The 23857-nt window shown below is 42.7% G+C and overlaps 1 protein-coding gene across 4 annotated transcripts in view; it reads left to right on the top strand.

The window, feature by feature from the left end:
• The first annotated feature begins 4883 nt into the window (after nt 1-4883).
• Nucleotides 4884-23857, top strand: part of MYLK (myosin light chain kinase) — a 272113-nt gene continuing 253139 nt past the window's right edge. For 3 of the 4 annotated variants that reach the window (XM_063806189.1, XM_016941768.4, XM_016941763.4), the window contains exons 1-2: nt 4884-5010; nt 12610-12668. The gene's annotated coding sequence lies outside the window, so the exon portion shown is untranslated. Of the gene's footprint in view, nt 5011-12609; nt 12669-23857 lie in introns of those variants that run through there. The other variant, XM_009446307.5, reaches the window with a different exon arrangement.

Here is a 23857-nt window from a genome sequence, read left to right as displayed (position 1 = left end):
CTGCCTTGGCCTCCTAAATTGTTGGGATTTCAGGTGTGAGCCACTGCACCTGGCCGCAATTTCTCCCTTTTGGAATGGTAGCATTTACCCAATGCCTATATCCCCCTTGCATCTTGGAAGTAACTAAGTTGTTTTTGATTTTACAGGTTCATAGGCAGAAGGGATTTATTTGTCTCAGATGAGACTTTAGACTGTGGATTTTTGAGTTAATGTTGAAATGAGTTAAGATTGGGAGACTATTGAGAAGGCATAATTATATTTTGCAATGTGAGCAGGACATGAAATTTGAGAGGGGCTGGGGTGGAATTATATGATTTGGATTTGTGTCCCCACCCAAATCTCATGTTGAATTGGAGGAGGGGCCTGGTGAGAAGTGATTAAATCATGGATCATGGGGATAGATTTCCCCCCTTGCTGTTCTCATGATAATAAGTGAGTTCTCACAAGATCTGATGGTTTAAAAGTGTATGGCACTTCCCCCTGCATTCTCTCTTTCTCCTGCCACTATATGAAGAAAGCACTTGGTTCCCCTTCACCTTCTGCTATGATTGTAAATTTCCTGAGGCCCCCTAGTCATCCTTCCTGTTAAGCCTGAGGAACTGTCAGTCAATTAAATCTCTTTTCTTCATAAATTACCCAGTTTCAGGTAGCTTTTTATAGCAGTGTGAAAACTGACTAATACAAGTTGAAAGAAAAGGAAGAGCCAGATAAAAGTGAGTGAGGGAAACAGAGCCAGGAAATCTTAGAAGTCCAGCCACCATATATATTTTTTGACACTACTCAGAAACAACAAACGGGAAAGCTTTGTGAAGTTTGAAAAACTGTCTGGACCAAATCTCCTTTTAAAAGTTCAAGAAAACAAAATTCATGTAAAAATGATCAACAAAAAAAATACTAAGGTCAACTCTCATATAGCTACTACAGCAAAGTGAATAAAGATCATAATAACCTCCAGAAAGATATTCTCAAAAAAATTAAAGCTATAATGTCCTAGAAAAGCTAATACACACTGAGTGACATGAAACATGAAAGAACAACATACATCAGAATTAGAGAAACTCAGAAATTGGAACAGAACTCACAGAAGAATTAAACGTTTTATTTTATTTTTTAATTTTTTTTTTTGGAATTAAACATTTTAAAAAGCATTTGAGAAATAAAGATTGACCTATACGGAACACAAGAACACATAAATATAACTAATAAAAACTTAAAAGAAAATAAGGTAAAAAGGAGGGAAATTTATAAACTTAAAAATAAATGAAGAAAGAAATTAAAAAGATTTAAGGGAAAGTGACAAATGTTGAAGATAGACAAAAGAGGTTCAATATGCAGATAATAGAAGTCTCCAGAGAAGCAATCTAAAGCAATCCAAAACAGAACAAATATTTAAGACTTTAATTGAAGAAAACTTTCCTGAAATTAACAAAATATATGTATTTGAAATCACATTTTGAAAGAAATACACACTGTTTACTTTCAAACTAGAATGACCAACAAACATTCTAATAAAATTACTGGATTTGAAAGAAAAAGATAAAGTTATTTGGGCATCTAGGCAAAGTGAGAAGGTGCCGTCTACAAACCAGAAAGAGGGCTCTCAACAGATACTGAATCTGTTGGAGCCTTGATCTTGGACTTCCCAGCCCCTAGAACTATAAGAAATAATGTTTCTTGTTTATAAGCCACTTATTTTGTGGTTTTTTTTTTGTTGTTGTTGTTATAGCAACCCAGCTGGACCAAGACACCAAGTAGTTTGTATCCAACAAAATTGACCTTCAAGTAAAATGGCATGAACAAACTGTAAGCAACATGCAAGAACTCAGAGCATATTCTTCCCATAAGCCCTTCCTAAGGAATCTAGTAGAGGACAAGCTTTCAGACAACCAAAATGACTAAAGATACATAAACATAAGGAACTAATGGTAAGCATTAAATATATATTTGAACTTTAATTAGGATTAGAATTGTAGAACTGTAAAATTAAGACTAAATTAGGGTTAAATAGGAAGATTATGGTATAGATGGCTATAGAAGCTGATAATTTAGATAGAGTATAAGTATAAAAGATGAATAGCATATGCAAAAAAACTGTTTTCAAGAATCAAAACTGATGATGGTAGTATTAATATTGTTATTCTGAGATTATTATTATATGTTTAATGCAAACTAAAGCAAATTAGTAAATTGGGATATTCTAATTTCATCCTCCCTTTTGTCCTTGAGAACCAGAATTCTCTACATGAAAGAAAAGAGGTCCTAATGTAATATATGTTAAGTAAAAACTACAGTCCTGAAATTAAATTGGAAATAATATAAACTGATGAAAATATTATGAAGAATAATATTTCTCTAGAATATAAAAAAATGAAGTATTCTTTAGTAGCTCTGTCTATTGAAAAGGCCTAGAAACAGTTACCAACCTAGTAACAATGAATACTCCTAGTGCTCATATTGTTATCTTAAAATTTCAACAAAAGAAACTAGAGCTTCTGGCCAGGTGGGGTGGCTCATGCCTGTAATCCCAGCACTTTGGGAGGCCGAGGTGGGCAGATCACGAGGTCAAGAGATTGAGACTATCCTGGCCAACATGATGAAACCCCGTCTCTACTAACAATATAAAAATTAGCTGGGTGTGGTGGCACGTGCCTGTAATCCCACCTATTCAGGAGGCTGAGGCAGGAGAATCCCTTGAACCAGGGATGTGGAGGTTGCAGTGAGCCGAGATCGTGCCACTGCACTCTAGCCTGGTGACAGAGTGAGACTCCATCTGAAAGAAAAGAAAGAAAGAAAGAAGGAAAGAAGGAAAGAAAGAAAGAAAGAAAGAAAGAAAGAAAGAAAGAAAGAGAGAGAGGGAAGGAAGGAAAGAAAAAACAAAAAAACTAGAGCTTCTTGGAGAAATGGCTGATTCCAGGTTTGAGGCAGCAAATGTACAGATGTGCCTGGAACATCTTGTCATATCAGATAGCAAGGAAGCTATCAAAGACTTCTAGGGTCTTTGAAGCTCTTTGCACACTAGTGAGAGAGAGAGAGAGAAAAAAAAAAAGACTACTAGAATCTTATCAAAAGGAGCCAGGAGCCATATTGAAGAAGCTCCTACTGGCCAAAGATGGGACAATTTGAGCTCTAATATCGTAGATGGAAACCTATCAAATATATTTAAATTCATGAATTTATAATGATATTAAAGAAATCTAAGAATGACAGAGAATCAATTCCTTAACTTGAAAACTGGGTAAATTTTTTTTAAAAAAGCAGGTATTCATTGTGCCTTTCCTATCTCAGGGTAGTCAAATAGTAGATGAGAGGAAGCATCTCCTTATCCACTTATTGAACTAATAAATGAAAACAAAATTATTAGAATATCATGATTTTGCAAACTTCAATTAATTAATGAATCTAGGAATTGAGCATCGACGGCTGTTAACCTCAAAAAAGAGCAAACACCAGACATCATGATCATGTACCTCTTGATGAAAAGAACACACAACCATCTATAATCTTACAAAAGACATCAAACTTCAGTCTGAGGAAGACCCTGGATCAGCTGCCAACTTGCTGTCAATACAGAGGACAGAGAAACATGCTGAATTGCCTCATGAATGTGCAACCCCCAGACTCTGGAAAACCTCACAGATCAAGGGCTTAAGTTATTTAACAAATAATTGTAAGGAAAAGACTGAAAAGGCAAATCAAATTAAAAAAAAAAAGAGTGGGGGGAGGGGTAAGGTGTACCCTTGGAAGATACCAAGAAAAACAAAAGCAGCAGAAGTGACTACGTGAAAGTCAGGTTAGCGGTTACTTTTGGGAGGAGGGAGAAAGGGGGTTGTCATTGAGGTAGGGCACATGGAGAGGCTCCTGGGGTGGCTGGCAGAGTTCTATTTCTTGATCCAGGTGGTGATTACAAGGATGTTCCCTTTATAATAATTCACTAGTCTATATATCTATATATTTGTTTTTTGTGGTTTTCTGTATTTATGTTTTATTTTACAATTAAAAAAATTTTAAAAACACTCCTTAACCTGCAGTAAACAGTTTTTTTTAAAAAAAAAAGAAGGTCCAAGTGAAGAGATCAGAAGCTATAAAATATTTCATATTGGGTGCAAACTAAATATAAAGCAAGCCAAAACCAGAAACACCTCCTCCCCCTCCCCTCCCCCTCCCCTCCCCTCCCCCTCCCCCTCCCCCTCCCCTTTTTTTAATTTAAAGAGCTTTGTAGGTATCTTCCAAACCAATGAGAGATTCTTAACACACACAAAGGGAGGATGTCAGAGGAACCGTGGGGCTGAGTTGCACCACTGGAGGATGTCTGAAAAAAACTACATAGACAACCTTCCAGCACTAAAACTTTAGCCCCATGGTTCCGCTGACATCTTCATTTTACAGATTAGAAAACTGAGGCCCAGAGGCAGCCAGTGTCTCATGCACGCTCACGAAGCTAGCATCAGACCCCGACCTAAGGCCTAGGTCTCCCAGTGTAGGACTAAGACACGCACCAAGACAGTACCAGCCCGCTGACCGCCGCCTGCGAGGAGTTAACTGGGGCGGTGCAGGATAAGTGCGAGGGGGCCCCGGGTCTGGCGCTAGGTTTGGCTGCGGATTCTTCGCTCCGGACTCCGAGGCAGAAGGCGGGTGGGCGTGGCGGGAAGGGCAGCAGGTCCACTCCCCGAGCGCTATGCAAATGTCATGCAAATCAGTGCATGGGGGCTGGAGCGGGTGGTTTGAGTCCTGACCCCGTAGCGCCGCGCTCTCACTCGCTCTCCTCAGCGCGCGTCCGCTCTCCGCTCTCCCACTTGCTCTCTCTCTCGCCGGTTCGCTCACCCCCGCCCCGCCCCGCCCCGCCCCGCCCTGCCCCGCCCTGCCCAGTCCCGGACGCGCCTCGCGGGCTCCCCGCGCCGCCCGGTCGGCAGCAGGGCGCTGAGCGAGCTCGGAGCCCGCGCTGTGCGCCTGCGGCCGGGGCGCCCCGCCGAGCGCCGGTGCCCCGGCTCCCGGGCCGCCTTCGCCGCGCGGGTGAGTGAGCCCGCCCCATGCTTTTGTCCAGGCGCGGGCCCTGGAAGTCAAGGCTCCGAGGGTGGGAGTTCTGGGTGGGGGCTGGGACCCCCACCGTCTGTGCCTCCCGACTCCCCTAATGGAGAGGGGCCCCGGGGTGCGGCGAGGAGTCAGGGGCGTAATGAGACGACCCCAGTGACGCCAGGCTGCACGAGTTTTCTTTTGGGGAGATGAAGTGCTTGGGGACACTGATGCGATTGCCTTTCTAGGAATCATCCGAAGGGGGTGCCTTTGATTTGAGGGGCGGAGGAGAAGCGGACCCTTCTCCCAGCTCCCAGACCCTCGCTAGAGGACTCGGTGACGGCCTCTGGGAAGTGGGTGCCACGTGAAGGTCCTTCCAGCCCAAATGTGATTCCGGGAAGGTAGGGCGGGGAAGGCGGCCCGCGAGTGCCAGACCTGGCCATCCCAGGCGAAGCTGGGGCGCGGGCTTTGCAGACTTGTTCCTACTCCATACTCCTCATTTAAGCTCCTTGCCTCGCTCTGCCTCCTTCGCGTTAACTGGGGTCCCATTGTTGAGGGACCTTGTTCGCCGATGATTGCAGTTGGAAAGTTTTGGATAAACTTCTCAGGAGATATGAGTTGTCAATGGTTGAGGTAGACCCCTCCCTGGAACTTATGGAACTAAAACCCTTCAAGACCCAAAGGACTGAATTTCTAGGAGTGGCATTGCAGATGTGAAGATGGGCTGATGGGGAAATGGTTTCAAGGATATATTTTTTTTAGATTGGGGTGTGTGTGTTGGGGTGCGGGACACTTTCTATTTCGTAGCCAGAAGGAGAAGACCCAGCTCTACTAGAGTCTAGAGGGAGTAAAATTAGCTGTTGTGATTCAGGGAGCTGGGTGGGTGTAGGGAAACACCTGGGCAGTGGGCATGATGCCAGACCTCAGGCCGTTGGTTTTTACCATCCCTCCTCTCCCCAAGTGCAAAGACCAGAGTATATGCAATGACCTGCCCACCCCACAGCCTTTGAGAGCCTGCCCTGGAGCTGCATCCCCCTTCCAAGAGAGGCTGTGTTCTTCTCCACCTGAATGGAATACTTTTTGTCAAAATGCACTTATCAATAAATTATTTCCAGATGGTGGGCTTAGGAGGACCATTTGGGGAACCCTGCCCACACTTCAAAGAATCAGGAATCAACAATGCAAGTCTCTGGGAGAAGTGTAGGTGCATCTGGTGACTTCATTAGGTTCCTACAAGGCATTTAGGGTTCTAATAGAACTGTTTTCTTTTCTCTTAAATTCTTGACCTCCTTCTCTCTTCTGTGATTCTCTTAGTCTCTTCCCCGCCTGCACACTGTGGGACTGTGGAGGATGATGCTGCTGGCACCACAGTGCTCTAGGGCAGCGTGGAATTTTCCTTCCTGCCCAGAGTGAGATTACCCCTTTTTCTCCCACTCTCAGTGGGCCAGGAGCCTTGGGTCTGGGAGGAACCTGAGCAGTTGGTCCTGGGTCCGGAGGTGGTTGGACTCTGGATGCTGGATTGGGTAGCGGGTACTCTGGGGACATGCACAAGAGCTTTTTTTGCCAAGATGTGCAGGTCTGTCTCATTGTTCACTGATGATACAAAGGATGCTGGACCTCATTTGCAGCTAAGCATGAGCTTGGAGAACCACCCCACAGTGGGGAAGCATTTATGCTAGTTTATCTCCCATGTTCAGTTTCTTTTGTGTAATAACTGGCTAGCTGAGGAGGAGGGTAGCTGCAGCATTGCAGATGTTTCCTTGTCTTATTTTTATTCTTATTTTTTATTTTGAGACAGGGTCTGGCTCTGTTGCCCAGGCTGGAGTACAGTGGCATGATCTCGGCTCACTGCAACCTTGACCTACCAGGCTCAAGGAATCCTCCACCTCAGCCTCCTGAGTAGCAGGGACTACAGGTGTGTGCCACCACACCTGGCTAGTTTTTTGGATTTTTTGTAGAGATGGGGTCCTACCATGTTGTCCATACTAGTCTAATGGGCTCAAGTGATCGCCCACCTCTGCCTCCCAAAGTGCTGGGTTACAGGCATGAGCCACTGCACCCAGCCAGAGTAGTTGCTGTTTGTGTGAGGTTTGCTCACCCCTTCATCAGGGGCTGCTTCCCCAGGGGCCAGATCTTAGAAAACATATGCAGAGCAGACTAGGCCTTGGAACATTCCTAGGCTAACTGGTAAGGCCAGGTGGCCCCACCTGCTGCCTGAAAATGGTAGACAGACAGCTACAGTCACTGCAGAGGAGGGGCTCCTGGCTGGCAGGTGGCGGGGTAATCTGCTGAGAAGGCTTGTCAGAGAAGGAGGTGACCCAGATGGTGCAGAGGGGAGAGGCCTTTGAGTTCCAAGGGTGGGGAAAGGTTCTGGGTCTCTGGCTAGGGAGATCTTTGCTGGTCTCAGAGGCCTAGATTGTGAATGCACTGGGGTCACCATATACTCAGTGTCTTTGAGAATGACCCCTTGCTTTTATCCTCAAAATATAAGATGAGCCTAGAGTTTGAAACACAACTAGTTGGCTTGTCTGTCTTTTAGGAAGTTCATAAGGTGGGGTGGGGGTTTCAGAATGCAGCCTTGCTTGGGGACATGGGTACAGTGTCCCATGAGTATGGGGAGTCTTATTTAGTATCTTTCTGAGAACAATACTTCTTGGGAGTCTGGAAATATAAGCCTACTTGGAAGCCCAGCTGCACCTCTCACAGCTCAAACCAACCCACACAGGCTGGGAGATTGTTCATTCTTAAAAGCTTCCTGTCCTGTCTTTTCAGCAAATGTAGTAAAATTTAGAAACAACACTTAAAAAGTATCCTTTCCCAACAAAAGACAATGTCCTCGCTCAACTTGGCCAGCAGAGGGTGCATGCAGAGGACATGAGGCAGGGCCATTTGCATGGAAAATGTCCATGTGGATGCTTAGGCCTGAGCAGGGTCTATTGGGTGGCCTGAGTGCTCAGAATCAAGGAACCATCCAGCAGTGAGCCAGAGTGGGACAGAGCGATGTCACTGTGATGAGCTCCTATGCTATGTGACTTCTATCTCTTCCCTGTGCTCCCCCAGCCTCCTACCTTACAAGCAGGCAGACATGGTTGTGCGGGGAAGCAGTGCCCATACAAGCCACGCCCCTCTCCCACCTGCACCATTCTGCAGATGGATTCTCTTTATTCTTTCTTGAGTTTTGGCTGCACACTTTTCCATTCGTTTGATGCCAACAGGTTGAGCAAATGCATTCCCCACACAAACTCAAGGTGGGTGGACCTCCGTATTTGCACTGCAGGCCAGCAGGTGCATCCCTCCTCCTTGTTGCATGCACCTGGTGTGTGAGGGTTGCAGCCCCCATGAAATTTACTGACAGCCAGCCCAGTCGGCTGGGGCAGGAGGAGAGCCAGCAACAGTTGCTGCCTCATGGGCTGGAAGGTAAGGCTGTGTTTCCAGATGCTCCTACCACCTTCTTTTCCCTGCCCTCCTGCTCACTGTACTTCAGTGTCTGAGGGTGAATGGGCACCCCACTAGGGAGCTGTGGAAATTTTTGTGTAGATCCGGCTTCTTAGATTTCCCACGTTGTCCCCATCCCCCCTCTGTTGGTACTTCCTTGCCCCCCTTCCACCCTCTGCTCCTCTCCTTCCCTGGGTCTTCAGTGCAGAGCCCTCTGGAGACAGAAAGCCCCTTTGGAGACAAAAGAAAAGGGATGAGGAGAGGATTTCCTTTTCTTTCAGACCTGCTTCTTGATTTTTTTCCCCTGGCTCTGGGCGCTCAGATCTGATGCTAATTTGTTAATCCAGGACCTTATGGGTTATTTCTCATAATCTTTGGGGGAACCGAACACCTGCAACTTGGGGCTTTTATAGTTGAGGATGCTGTTTACCTTTCTTGTTTTTAGAGATGAGGATTTCTGATGTATAGTAGGTCTCATTCAGGTTTCTGGCAGGAGGAGGCAGCCAGGCAGAATGTGATCTTTGGTGTTAAACTTGGGTTCAGTTCCATCCCATTCACTTACTGGCTGGGTGTTCTTGGGCATGGGTTTTAACCTCTGTGAGCTGACTTGAGTTTTGTCATCTGACAATGAGGGCGGTTATAAAAATTAAATGAATATAGGAATATAAATAGGCACAAAACAAAGAATAGCTTTTATTATATATACCGGGCAGTGTTCTCCAGGTCTATAGAATGACTTGTAAATCAACCAGCAGACACTAATGATGTCTACTTTCTATTGAGCTCTGTAGAGGATTATAAAACAAAGGTAATGTGGGCCAGGCACGGTGGCTCACGCCTGTAATCCCAGCACTTTGGGAGGCCAAGGCAGGTGGATCACAAGGTGAGGAGATTGAGACCATCCTGGCTAACGCGGTGAAACCCCGTCTCTACTAAAAATACAAAAAATTAGCCAGGCGTGGTGGCGGGCGTCTGTAGTCCCAGCTACTCGGCTGTAGTCCCAGCAACTCGGGAGGCTGAGGCAGGAGAATGGCATGAACCCAGGAGGCGGAGCTTGCAGTGAGCCGAGATGGCGCCACTGCACTCCAGCCCAGGCGACAGTGTGAGACCCCGTCTCAAGAAACAAACAAACAAACAACAACAACAAAAAAAAACAAAGGTAATGTGCCTATGCTAAGAGACTCTGGGTGGGTAGCAAGAGAGCTAACACATATAAGGTAATTAGAAAGCAGGGACAACATGCAATTTCCAAGTTTCATTAACAGAATTAAAGGATGACAAGAAATTCAGGGGCTAGAGTGATGCAGGAAGGCCTCAAAAATGGAGAGAAGGAAGGGAGGGTGAGCATTTGCCAGGAGAGAGGAAGGCAGGAACATTTGGCTCCGGTGTCTGAAGGCTGTCATCTCCTTCTTTGCTGGGCCCTGGCACAACACCTTTGACCTTGCAGTGCGCTCCCAAACATGCAGGTGTGCTTGTCCTGAGGTTTATTTTGGGGGTGGTTTTCATTCTGGCCTTGTTTTCCCTCTGCTGCCAATAATATTTCTAAAACATCTGAAATTGTTTTATTTTATACTCGATCAAAAATATTAAGAGGCAGTTGGGTGGCCAGAGTGAAAGCCCAGAGGCCCGTAGAAGACTTTTGGGTTTCTGGGGCTTTGTGTTCTCTTTTCATGCTTCATATATTGTAGCTCACTTCCTAGTTCTGGAATCACAGGGTGTTAGGACTAAGGGTCAGGTCCACTTGACCTTTGCATTGGACTGAAGAGGAAACTCTGGCCTAAGATGCCAAGTGGTGGCTGGGCACGGTGGTTCACGCTTGTAATCCCAGCACTTTGGGAGGCCAAGGCGGGTGGATCACCTGAGGTCAGGGTTCAGGACCAGCCTGACCAACGTGGTGAAACCCCATCTCTACTAAAAATCCCAAAATTATCCAGGTGTGATGGCAGGCCCCTGTAATCCCAGCTACTCGGGAGGCTGGGGCAAGAGAATCACTTGAACCCAGGAGCAGAGGTTGCAGTGAGCTGAGATCATACCACTGCACTCCAGCCTAGGCAACAAGAGCAAGACTTCGTCTAAAAAAAAAATCCAAGTAGTAGAGCCAGCATCAGCCAGAGTTCTCATCACTACCTATCCTGGTGGAGGATGGTGATGGCATAGGAAGGTGAAGGGCCTGACATAGGCAGGAAGAATGGATACACATTGGTTCCCTCATCTGCCCACCTGCTTCTCTAGAGTCCTTTAAGGCTGTCCTCTTTAGTCTGAGGGTCCAATGGGGAGCAGGAGTGAATGCCCTTCCTTTATCTGGCCTGTGATCACTGCCATCTGTCTGCTTCAGGGCCCCTGGATACCGAGTGCTGTTCCCCTTTCCTGGGGTCAGACTACATGGAATGTCATCTGAGGCTGTGGGAAACACCAGGAAGATGCCCCGGGTTTGGGGGCTAGCTTCAGCACTGTCTCCTGCTATGTGACGTGGTATCTCCAGGTCTCAGATTGTGCACCTTTAAATGGACAGAGAAGCCCTTCTCTACTCATCTGATGAGGCTGTAGGCAGATGAACACGTGCTTGGCAACCTGTGCTTATGCTGTGGTCGTAAGGGTAGTGTCCTGCTAGGCACTGTGCTCCTGGAGGTCACCAGCTGTGGTTCATCTTGTATCCTTACTCATAGCCTGGTGCCTGACACACCACAGGTGCTCAGTACATCTGGGTGGAAGGACTGGCTAATGGGGTAAATGGAGGTGCTCAGAGAAGATTCTAAGGGATTTGCTGTGTGCCACTCCATGAGAAGGCACTTTCCACTCATTCACCTCACTTCTTCAGTTATGTCTTCTGTAGGGCTAGGTATATACTTCATTCTAACTTTTCTCCTGAGCTTTATGCATCTTTCCAGCCGAGTACTGAGTCCATTCATAGAACATGACTCAAGCAGATGTATTCCTAACCTTCCCCATTGTCCAAGTTAAATTTCCATTTGGTATTTTCCTATTAGTGTCAACAGGGTGATCATTTTCGTAATCACTTGGTTGCTGATCTTGTGGAAACAAGTATGTTCACGAGGAAGCAGCAGGTGGCTTTAGAACGTGCCTGGAGGAACAGTTCTTATCTTGCAACCTGCCTCTGATTACTATCAAAAGCTCCTGCCTTTCCAGTAGTCACTCATGGTATACATGATACAATCAACGCAGTTGCTACTGATGTTACCCAATAGTATGTTTTAGGGAGTTCTCAGGCTTCTTATTGTGATTGGGCAGGCACCTAGGGACTCAGCTCCTCCCCTGTGGGCCTGCTGATTATCCCAGGCAGAGAAACACTTGGTTTTACTTTAATATTACTATTTTTTCCTGACCAGACCGTACTAGCTCACACTTGGAGATTAACTGTGGCTTCTCTGTAGCCCAAATACATCGTACACTTGATTGCTTTGTTGATCTAAAACATAGTCTGACTGTGTCACCACCTTCAGGAACCCCCGGTGGCTCCCTGTTTCACACAGAACAGCCTTAAGCCGTTCACAGGCCTCTATAATCTGACCTCCAAGCCCAGTCTCACAGCAGCCACCCCCACACTCCTTGATCCCACTACAACCAGACTTCTTGTCTCAGCCCAATTGATACTTTCCTGTGTCTCTGACTGTGACTGTGAGTTCATCCTCACCTGGAATATTCTTCACTTGTCTCTTTGATTGACAGTTTCTTCTATCCTTAAACATTTGTTCAGGGAATGAGTTAAATTCCTAATAACTGTCAGATACTGCCCCCAGAGGCTGCCTCTGACCTTTTCAGCCTCAACTTCTCTAGAAATAAGTCTCTGTAAAATTCTTTTTACAGAGACAAGTCATAAATTATTATGGTATGTTTTTATCATTTGTTTAATTTTTCTCATGCTAAAATTTTATATCCGTAACTATACTGAAAAAAACATCAAGGGAAGGACATGTTAATGCCTCTGTTTCCTCATAGCAGTGGTTCCAGAACTGGCTGATAACAAAATCTCTTTGGGAACCTTGTCTGAAAAATAATCTATGGCTCCCCAGTCCCAGCCCAGACTACCTTGGTGGGGTCAGGGAATCTCTGGTTTAACAAAGCTTTCCAGATGTTTCTGATGTCAACCTGATTTGATGTTTCACTATGTAATTGTTTCTATTATTTCTTTGATTTGTGTATTAGGAAGGATTCTTCAAAATTAACAGAAACCAATTCGGGCCAGCTGAAGAGAAAAAATAAAGGTAATAGCATGATAAAAGATGGATTCTTATATTTTCTTTATTCCAAATTATAGCCACTAAGATTCGTATCACTTTATAGTTTCTCAGGAAAAAGCACTTCCTTTCATATAGACAATTTTAGAAAAGTTTCTAAGTTACAATATACCTTAATTTTTGAAATTGCATACCAGTTTCTTCATCATTATAATCAAAATATAAAGATCCTTCTGAACTATGATAATGTGATAACTGATATAATCTATCAGAGTTACATATGATTTCAAGGTGAAATGCTGTTTTTCATAATCTGTGTTCATGATTTTTGAGTGTTGATGCATTCTTGCCTTCCTGGAATAAACACTTAGTCATAATGTATAGTTTTTAAAAAAAAAATACCCCAGTGACTTTGATTTTCTAATATTTTATTTTGGTTTTTTACATCTGTAGTCCTAAGTGAGATTGAACTATTAATTGTCTTTGCTTCCCTTGGCCAGTTTTGTATGTGCCCACAATTTTGACATTTTTGGCACCTTTAGGATTGACAGAATAAATCTGAGGAATATTAAAGTCTACCAGGGTTTTGTCTATGTATTCTTTAGATTAAATTTTGAGTTCTGCCTTTTCTATAAGTAATATTGCTAAAAGTTAGATATCTTTTTCTAAAAGTTAACTGGAAACTTTGAAAAAAATAAATATTCAGTATCTACCTGATCATCTGTTGCACATAAATCAGTCACACCAACTTTTCCTAGCTTCGGTGTATTCTGGTCTGGTAAATTTGGCAGTTTCTACTGTCTTTTTATTCCATTGTTTGACAAATGATCAGCATTTTCCCAGGTACACAATAACTTTTCTTTTCAATGCTGCATCATAATAGGTTTTTTTGAAGACTCTTTTTCTTTCTCATGTAAAAAAGTAGATATAATTTATATACAGTAAAATTCACCTGTTTTAATGTACAATTCTGAACAATTAATACACAATTATGAGGAAGTTCAGTTCTGAATTTTGACAAATGTATATATAGTCATATAGGCACCATCACAATTGAGATACAGAAGAGCTCCATCACCTCCCAGAATTGCCTTGTGAGCTTTTGTTGTCTGCTCTCCCACCATGCAGACCTTGGCAGTTACTGATCTTTCTCTCCCTGTGTTCTTTCCTATCTCGGAATGTCATATAAATGGAGTCATGGTTTGTAGGCTTTTTAGTGTGCCTGCTTTCACTTAGCATTAATGTGTTGGAGATTCATCCATGGTGGTGGGTATATCAATAGGTTATTCGTTTTTGTTGCTGAGTATTATTTCATTGTAAAGACGTATCACCGTGTGTTTACCTATTCCCCAGTTGAAGGACATTTGGGCTGTTTCCAGTTTGAGGTGATAATGAACAACTCACTATCAATGTTTGTGAACAGATTTTTATGTGAACATAGATTTCATTTCACTTGGGTAAATATCTAGGATTGGGGTTTCTGGGAGGTATGGTAAATGTAATGGAATACCAAACTGTTTTCCAAAGTGGCTGTACCATTTTGCATTCCTGGTAGTAATATATGAGGGTTATACTTTCCACATCTTTGTCAGTACTTGGTATTGTCAGATTTTAAAAATTTTAGACATTCTAATAGGTATAGTTTTATCATATTGTGTTTTTAATTTGAATTTCCTTAGTGACTACTGATGTTGAACATCTTTGTACTTATTTGCCAAACATATATTGTCTTTGGTGAAGTATCTGTTTAAGTCTTTTGCCCAAGTTTTATTGGATTGTTTGTTTCCTTATGATTTAGATTTGAGAGCTCTTTATATATTCTGGACATTAATCTTTTATTGGGTACATGTTTGGCAAATATTTTCTTGCTGTCTGTAGCTTGTCTTCTCATTCTCTTTAACAATGCCTGTTACTGCATGACAGAAGTCTTTAATTGTGATGAAATTCAATTTATCAATTTTTAAAAATGTGTTATGCTTTTGCTGTTATATCTAAGAAATACTAACCTAATGTGGAGTCATTAAGATTTTCTCCAGTGCTTTCTTCGAGACGTTTTACAGTTTTAGGTTGTATATTTAGTTCTGATCCATTTTAAGTTAATTTTTATACATGATGTAAGGTATAGATAGAGATTCTGTTGTGTGTATGAATGTCCAATAGTGCTAGCACCACAATGAAAAGATTATCCTTCTCTTATTGAATTGTGTTTGTACCTTTGTTGAAAATCAGTTGAGCATGTATGTGTGGTCTATTCTGAGTATTCTGTCCCATTGATTTATGTGTTTATTCTTTCAACAATACCATACTGTATTGATTATTGTAGCTTTATTGTAAGTTTTGAAGTAAGGAAATTTGAGCCCTTCAACTTAGTTCTTTCTTTTCAAAATAGTTTTGACTATTACAGATTTTTTGGCCTGACATATAAATTTTAGAATCATCTTGTTGGCATCTGCATAAATTCCTGATGGAAGTCTGTTGGTATTGCATTGAATCTATAAGTCAATTTGGAGAGAATTGACATCTTAACAATGTTGGATTTTTGAGTACATAAATAAACTATATTTCTTCATTTAGGTCATCTTTGATTTCCTTATCAATATTTTATAGTTTTTAGCATATACATACTGAACATATTTTGTCATGTTTATAGCTATGTATTTCATGTTTTGGTGCAATTTTTAATGGTACTTTTAGTAAAATTCTGTTTTCCAATTGTTCATTGCTAGTATTTATAACTACAATTGATTTAGTATTTTAATGGATTTTTAAAAAATTTAAATCAGAATAAAGTACAGCAAAATATGTACTTGCAGAGTTTGAAAATCTAATGTGATTAGTAGCTAGCTAAATCTAATGTGTAACTTAAACAATTTAAAAGGCTGGGATATAGAATCAATTTTCAGCCCTCATCTGCTCTTAACTATTTCCCTGAACTTTTTAATTATTTTTAAGCAATTGATTTTTGTTTGTTGACCTTATATCTTTTGACTTTTCTAAACTGACTTATTAGTTCTAGTAGCTTTTTTTCTAGATTCTTTGAGATTTTCATCATAGATAATCATGTCATCTCTGAATAAAGACAGTTTTATTTATTCAATTCCAATTTCTTTGCCTTTATTTTACTTGTTTTATTGTGCTGGTTAGGATTTCCAGTATAATGTTAAACAGGAGTGGTGAAAACAGACATCATTGCCTTATTTCCAATCTTAGGAGGCAGGTGTTGAGTCTTATATCATCTTGTATGATATTAGTCATAGGTTTTTTGTAGATACTTTTTATCAGGTTGAGGAAGTTTCCTTTTAGTTTGCTTAGATTTTCTTTGTCTTTACCGTGAATGAATAATGATTTGTTCAGGTGCTTTTTATGGATCTGTTGAGATGATCATATTTTTTCTTTTGTCCATGAGTTGGCAAACTTTTTCACAAAGGGCAGTGTGAGAAAAATAATAAATATATATTTGGTCTTTATTTTCAGTTTCTGGCATAGAGCTTCTAAAACCCTGGGAGTTTCCTGAGTGAGAGTGGTGAGAGGAATGTCTTTGGTTATTCATAATAAGTCCCTTTCAACCATACCTGAGTTTATGCTGGTGAGGTGACACTTGGTGAGCCCCTATATAGCTTCAGGATGGGGGCTGATTGTCAGAGGAAACAACCATGTAATTAGAAGGTTGGAATTTTCAGCACACCCTGCCCCAACATCTGGGGAGGGGAGAAGGGCTGAAAACTGAGTAAATCACTAATGGCCAGTGATTTAATCAGTGATTCCTATGTAACGGAACCTCCATAAAAACTCCTAATCAAAGGAGTTTGGAGAGCTTTGGAATTGACTAAGCACACTGAGATGCTGGCAAGGTGCTGGCAATGCCTGGAGAGGGCATGGAAGTTCCCTGCCCCTTTTCATATACCTTGTCCTATGTATCTCTTCCATTTGGCTGTTCCTAGGTTGTATCCTGTAAAATAAACTGGCAAATATAAGGAAAGAGGGCTCTCAAGTTCTGTAAACCATTCTAACAAATTATCAAACCCAAGAAGGGGGTCATGGGAATCCCTAACTTATCGTCGGTTGGTCAGAAATAAGAGGGGCCCAGGACTTGTGATCTGAAATGGGGGCAGTCTTGGGGACTGAGCCCTTAAGCTGTAGGATCTAACACTAACTCAAGGTTGATAGTGTTAGCATTGAATTGGATTGTAAGACGCAGCTGGTGTCTAGAGAGAGATTCAGTTGGTATGAGGAAAAAAAACTCCACATAGCTGGGTGTCAGAAGTGTTCTGGGAGTTAAAAACAGGTCATAATAGCCAGATAACAAATATTTTAGGCTTTGTGGGCCATAAGGTACTTTATTCAACTCTCTACTCAACTCTCATAAATCTCCTCTACTCAGTGATTCAGCTCTGCCATTGCAGCATGAAAGCGGCCACAGACAATAGATGGATAAGTGAATGGATGTGGCTGTGTTCCAGGAAGCTGTATTTACAAAAACAGGCTGCAGGTTGGATCTGGCCTGCCGGTCATAGTTTTCCCAGTCATAGTTTGCCGATCCTTGCTTTAGTCTATTGATATGTGGAATTACAGTAATTGATTTTCAAATGTTTAACCAGCCTTACATTCCCAGAATAAACTCCACTTGTGGTATATTATTAATCTTTTTATATATTGCTGGATTTGGTTTACTCAATTTCATTGAAGTTTTTTGTGTCTATATTCATGAAGGATATTGATCCGATGTCTTTGTCTGGTTTTGGTGTCAGGGTATATTGGTAGCCTTATGAGTTGGAAAGTGTTCCTTCTTCTTCTATTTTCTGGAAGAGTTTGCATAAAACTGTTGTTATTTATTCCTGAAAGTTTTGGTAGAATTTGCCAGTGACACCTGAGCCTGAAGTTGTTTTGCGGCATGATTTTCAACAGCAAATTAAATTATTTAATAAATATAGGACTGTCCAGGTTATTTGTTTCTTCTTGAGTGATTTTCAGTAGTTTGTATCTTTGGGATAATTTGTCTATTTAATCTAAAAGACAGAATATTTATAAATGTTCATAATATTAACTTATTATCCTTTTCATTTCTTTAGGAATTGTAGTAACGTCTCATTTTCTATTCCTGATATTTATAGTTTGTATCTTCTCTTTTGCTCTTGGTCAATCTGGCTAGCAGTTCGTGAATTTTATTGGTTCTTTCAAAGAACCAGGTGTTTGTTGGTTTGAGTTTTCTCAATGTTTTTTGTTTCCAGATTCATTGGTTTTTCTTTATCATATATTCTGCTTGTTTTGGGTTCAGTTGCTCTTCCTTTTCTAGTTTGCTAAAGTGAATGCTTAGATCATTGATTTGAGACCTTTCTTCTTTTCTGATAATTTCTAGGGTTCTCCTTTTCTGGGACAATTGGGTTGGGAAAGGGGACATGGAGGTGTAGAACCAGTTTTCCTACCTCTAAGCATTTATTAGGAGAGCTTTAGTAAAAGCCTTACCAGCAGGGAGCCCTGAGGCTTCTGCTTGGGGGTGGGACCAATGGGAAGGAGGCAAATGGTCACACCATGGACTGTTTCTTTCATGGGAAGCAGTGGCCTGGTCTTCCCACCCTGACAGTCTAGGACCCTAATGCTCATCTGCCTCCCAATATGGTCTGTAGAAAGGAGAGGAAAGGAAGTTGGAGTTCCTGCAGTTTTGTTGGATGAAAGGGTTCTCTCCTAATAGTTTAGACCAGGAGCTGGTGGACTTTTTCTGTAAAGAGGCAGATACAGATAGAAAATATTTTCAACTTTGCAGGCTATACCATCTCTGTCACAGGTATTCATCTCTGCCACTGGAGCACGGAAGGAGCTGTAGATAACATGTAAATGAATGGGCATGGATGTGTTTCAGTAAACCTGGTTTACAAAAATAGACAACAAGCTGGATTTGGCCCATGGGCCATAGTTTGCCTACACCTGCCTGCTTTAGTCTGCTAATGTGGTGAATTACATTGATTGATTTTCAACTGTTCCAGACAAGTTGTATTCTTGAGATAAATTCCACTTGGTTTAGAGCATCTGGTCTGTGCTGGCCCTGTCTTTGTTTCTCAGCTTGCGTTGTCACTGAGCCATGAGCTTCTCAGGGGTAGGGCCACAATAGGGCCATCTCTGATCTCCTGTCAGGTATATGGTAGATGGCTAGTGAACCTTTGTGGCTGGGTGGAAACACCTGTGCCCTTCAGTGGTACTCTGCTGCAGCTTCCTTTTTGGTCCCCCCAGGAGCCTAGAAGAAACGGAGGTTGGGTGGAGGAGTTGGGCTCAAGTGCTGTCACTGCAGGCCCCAGGCTGATCTTTCATTTTGAGACTCTTTTAGAAATGTGACTCATGTTTGGTCTGTGAGGCATTGCTTTCTAATTACTCTCTGTCCTTTTTCTGGGGGATGTGGTTGGCACCATAGCTGGCAGGCTCAGGAATTCAGGCCTCCAGGTGCCAGCCCAGTGCTGGTGTTCTAAAAGGGCTTGATTGACCCCTTTCCAGGACCATGGCTTTCTAGATCCTTTTATAGAGGAGTGTGCCTGTGTGTGGGAAGGGGCAGAGCAGGAGGGTCCATGCCCTTCTGGCTCCTAAATGACCTTCATGGCTGTGGAGTGTGGACTAGATAGAGCCATGTGACAAGGCGTTACAAATGGATTTTGCACAGGTAGATTTCATCATCCATCTTAGCCAATTTTCCTAATTGATTGGGAGGGCTGGGTGGGCAGTTGATGGGAAGGGCCTGGAGCTAACAGATCTGGGTTTCAATCCCAGCTCAAGAACTTATTAGATGGGTGAATCTGGGCACATTATTTAACTACTCTGAACTTCAGTTCACTCCCTTATAAAATGGAGATGTAACAACCTCCCAGAATTGTTGTGAGGGGTATGTTAAGTCCCTCACTTTCTCTCCTGGGCTGACAGAGGTGAGCAGAGTGGTGGACAACAGAAGTGCAAAACGACTTGAAAACATGGGAGAATCCATTTGCAGACTGGGATATGGAGAGGGTGTGCTGGTCCCCTTTTCCTGCCTAGAATATTTCCGAGCTGAAAGATGGGGAGGGGTGATTCAAGGGCCAAGCCTCTGATTCTGCTCTGGAGCAAGACCACCCTAGGTCTGGATGATGCCTTAGGTTGTTTGGGCCTCTTGTCTTTCATTGTTCAGCCAGGTTCACTGGGATAGGAACCTGGAGCTGTGCCAGTCCTGGTTTAGTGGAATTAGTTGCATAATTGCCTTGGATTTAATGGGAAAATTTAAGGCCTCTTGGACCTGTTGATAATAATAACCCTCCTTATGACTACCCAGTGTGGGAGGAGTGAGGAGAGTCACCTCCAACTGCCTTCAGAACACCACCACCTTTTCGTGTGTTCTGAGGTTTCTGCTTTCCTCTTGACAAGGTTCAAGACCCTTTTGCACAGGTGTTAGGGGATGAGGACCCTGCTTTCCTGCAGAGTCTGTGAGTTAAGGGCACTACAGCTCCTAGGCCGCCCTGCTCACCCCAGACTGAGGCCTCATTGCCTTCTGGGACAATCAGACCAAGGCTTTTACTGGAGAGCTCATAAAACTTGTTAAGGATCAAGAACTAGATAAAGTTCCAATTTTGTCACCCTGAGATAATCTTGTATTATTGTACCTGAAAACAGTATTGAAACACAGATCTCACTGTGACACCCCTGGTTAAAAACAATGTTAATCCCCTGCTACCTAAAAGACAAAATTTCAGCTATTCAACGTGGCATGTAAAATAGGCTGCAATTAGGCCTGCCACATAAAATATTCAGTTATTATTTTGCTATAAATACTTCTCATTTGGATAATGTTTTACAGTTTATTTGTACATTTTGCATTTAATCTTTGTCAATCTTACGATATTGTTCTTGTTCCCACTTTGTAGTTGATGGCCCAAAGTTTAGGGAAGTTAAAAGGAATTTGTCCAAGATCAGGTGGCCACAATAAAGTCAAACTAAGCACAGGGTATAAATTAGTGCTCACTTGCTACTTCCTCACTGTATGACCTTGAACAAGTTTATTTATCTATAAAGAATCAGGGATAATACAACAAACTTGTAAAGTTTTTGTGAGGATTAGACGAGAGAATCCAAGCAAAGTGCTTGGGGGAATGCCTGGCACATAGTAAGTGCTCAGAAAATGTTGGGTATTATTACGATACTCTATTTTAATTGTTCCACAATTAATGTTTTCAGTTTTTAATTCCACTATTATAAGTAACACTGTTATAATGATCTTTGTCCAAATAGTTTATTTTTTCTGTTGTATTATTTCCTTGGATTATATTCCAAGAAAAGCATTGCTAGGTCAAAAGATACGATCCTCTTTTTTTGCCTTTGTTCCATATTGCCAACTAGCCCTTTAGAAGGATGGTTCCCATTTAAAAGGCTGCTACTAGACCCATGAGAGTGAACTCTCTCCCACTGGTGGTACTTCTGTGCAACCTCTCAGCCCATCAGAAGGCATATACCAGTCATTTATCCGTCATTGAGGATTATAATTATCACCTTTCAAAAAGACCAACAGATCCTAGACTGGTTGGAGCCAAACTTTATAAACTAGGTTGTGCCTACAGCAAGACATAGGACCCGGCTAGTCAGCAAACTGTACTAAAAACTCTAGGAATGGCTGACCTCTCAACTCACTTTCTGTAGGGCTCTGTGGGAGTCTTTGCATGTACACAGCAGGTAGATAAGAAGGAGTGGTGTTGGGGGAGGCAGGAGTTGCTTATGAGCTGTGGACCTGAGGACTGTAGGGAGGAAGACTGTATGGGAACCATGTGTGGCTTCAGAATTTTTATGTAGGAGAGTGTATGTATTTGTTTGGGTTGTGTAACAAAGTACCACAAGCCAGGTGGCTCAAAACAATGGAAATTCATTTTCTCACAGCTCCAGAGGCTGGAAGTCTGAAATCAGGGGTTCAAACAGAGTCAAGCTTTCCTCTGAAGGTTCTGGGAGGATCCTTCCTTGACTCTTCTGGCTTCTAGTGGCTGCCAGCAGTCCTTGGCATTCCTTGGGTGCATGTGTATCACTCCAGTCTCTGCATCTATCTTCACATGGACTTCTCCCCTCTGTGTCAGTGTATGTTCACATGATGTCCTCCTCTCTGTGTGTCTGTGTCCAATGCATCCAAATTTCCTCCTGGTTTTTTTTTTTTTTTGGATACTAGTCATTGGATTAAATCCCATCCTAATTCAGTATGACTTCATCTTAACCTGATTATATCTGCAAATACCCTATTTCCAAACCAGGTCACATTCACAGGTACCAGAGGTTAGGACTTCAATAAGATTTTTGGGGGGACACACTTCAACCCATGACAGATGGATTGGGAAGAGAAAATGGAACATGTCCATTTTTCATATCACAGACTACACTGTGGATGGGGCTGTTGGTGGAGAAAATTATGGACAGTGGTAGTGTCACTGGTGGGAATGCTGGACAGTTGTCTGGGGCCAGTGCTGCTTCTGTTCTTGGCCTCCCCAGCCCCACTTACCCTAAGGATTTGTCACAAAACTAGTCACTGATAAGTATTAGGTGCTTCTAGCTGGGATGATGCAGCCATAGCAGAAAGAGCTTAGCCACCAAGGGAAAGGGATGTTCTAGGAGCCAGTGGGGAGTCATAGAAATAACGGGACTGGGCAGACATGCAGATCTCAGGTTAAGTCTCAGGCTACCTGGAACACCATGGCCTCAGTTTCCCCATTGAAGGGTGAGGAGGGAGGGACTGCATAGCTTCTGACATCCCTTTCTGTTTGGCATTATATAATTCTAACAGGAGAGGTAACATTTTAGAGACACCCAAGCTCCTTGACTCTAAGGGTTGTCCTGAGGTCTGTCTGGGTGACGAGGTGTGAGCAGCTGATATGGGTGGGTACTGGGGAGGGGACAATGTGGTATTTCCCATCCCAGGTCTTTCCAACAAGACTTTATTCAAGTCACCTCTCCATGAGGCCTTTCCTGGCCTCTCTAAAATTTCAACCTCATCCTGATATTTCATGTCCCCTCTTTCAGTTTTAATTTTTCTCCTTATACTTATACCCTATCCAACATGGTTTACATTTTATGTATTTTCCTCACTAATTGCCTGTTTTTCCCACTAAACAGTAAGCTCCTTGAGGGCAAGGATTTTTATCCAACTAAAATAATGCCTATCACATACCAGGCACTCCATACGTATTTGTTGAATAAATGAAGATGTGGTAAACTTGATAAATTGGGTGAAAATTTAAAGGGGGTGTACCAGTTATATTCTTTGAAAGGTCTCAGTCCTCCCTGGCTCCAGCCCCCTAGCCAAGACTGCCCAGGGTCCTGCCATAAGTAGCACCTATTTCTGCAGGGTTTGTTCCAGTCATCAATTGCTGGGAGAAAACTCTCCCAAACAGTGGCATAAGACAACAATCATTTTGTTATGCTCTGGGGTTCTGTGGGTCAGGAATTTGAACAGGACACAGTGGGAATGGCTTGTGAAGACCTGAAAAGCTGAGGTGACTCAAACAGCTAGGGGCTTGGATCATTTGGAGGCTTCTTCACTTACCACCTGGCTTCTAGACTGAGACAACTTGAAGGCTGGGCTCAGCTGGGATACCTGGAGCCAGAGTGCCTACATATGGCCTCTCCATGTGGCTTGGGCTTCCTCACAGCATGGTGGCTGGGTTCCTGGAGCAAGTGTTCCCAGAAGGAGCATTCCATGAGAGCCAGGTGAAGACTCCCTGGTCTTTTATTACCTGGCCTCAGAAGTCACATAGTGTTGCTTTTTGCCGTACTCTGTTGATCAAAGCAGCCATAAGCCTGCACCTTGGTAGGAGGAGTGTCAAAGATTTTGAGACCATGTTTTAAAACTGCCACAGGAATCTTACCACTTTCTCACCGGTCTCAATCTAAAGTTAACCTGAAGTAAAAATCTGCTGCCTTCAGATCAGGACTTATGGTGAATTATACCTGTTCTCTACCTCACTCTTCACTAATGGAGCTTCTTCAGGACAGAGTCTGCCATGTTTGTTTTTTGAAGCACCTAGCACATTATCTGGCACACAATAAGTACTAAGCAAGTTAGCAAGCAAGTGAATGAATGCACAAACACAGGGAATGGGTGTTTTCTGTGGCTGGCTTAGCACTGCTAAGTAGCTACAGGAAGACTTGAAACTCCTGTCTATTAAGGCCAAAGTTTTCTAACCAGTTTCCATTCATATTCTGCACTGCTGAAAGCTGTGGGTTAGGAATAGATT

This window comes from Pan troglodytes, chromosome 2 (genome assembly GCF_028858775.2).
Source record: "Pan troglodytes isolate AG18354 chromosome 2, NHGRI_mPanTro3-v2.0_pri, whole genome shotgun sequence".
In the NCBI taxonomy this organism is placed as follows: domain Eukaryota; kingdom Metazoa; phylum Chordata; class Mammalia; order Primates; family Hominidae; genus Pan; species Pan troglodytes.
This window is presented reverse-complemented; position numbering and strand designations above follow the sequence as displayed.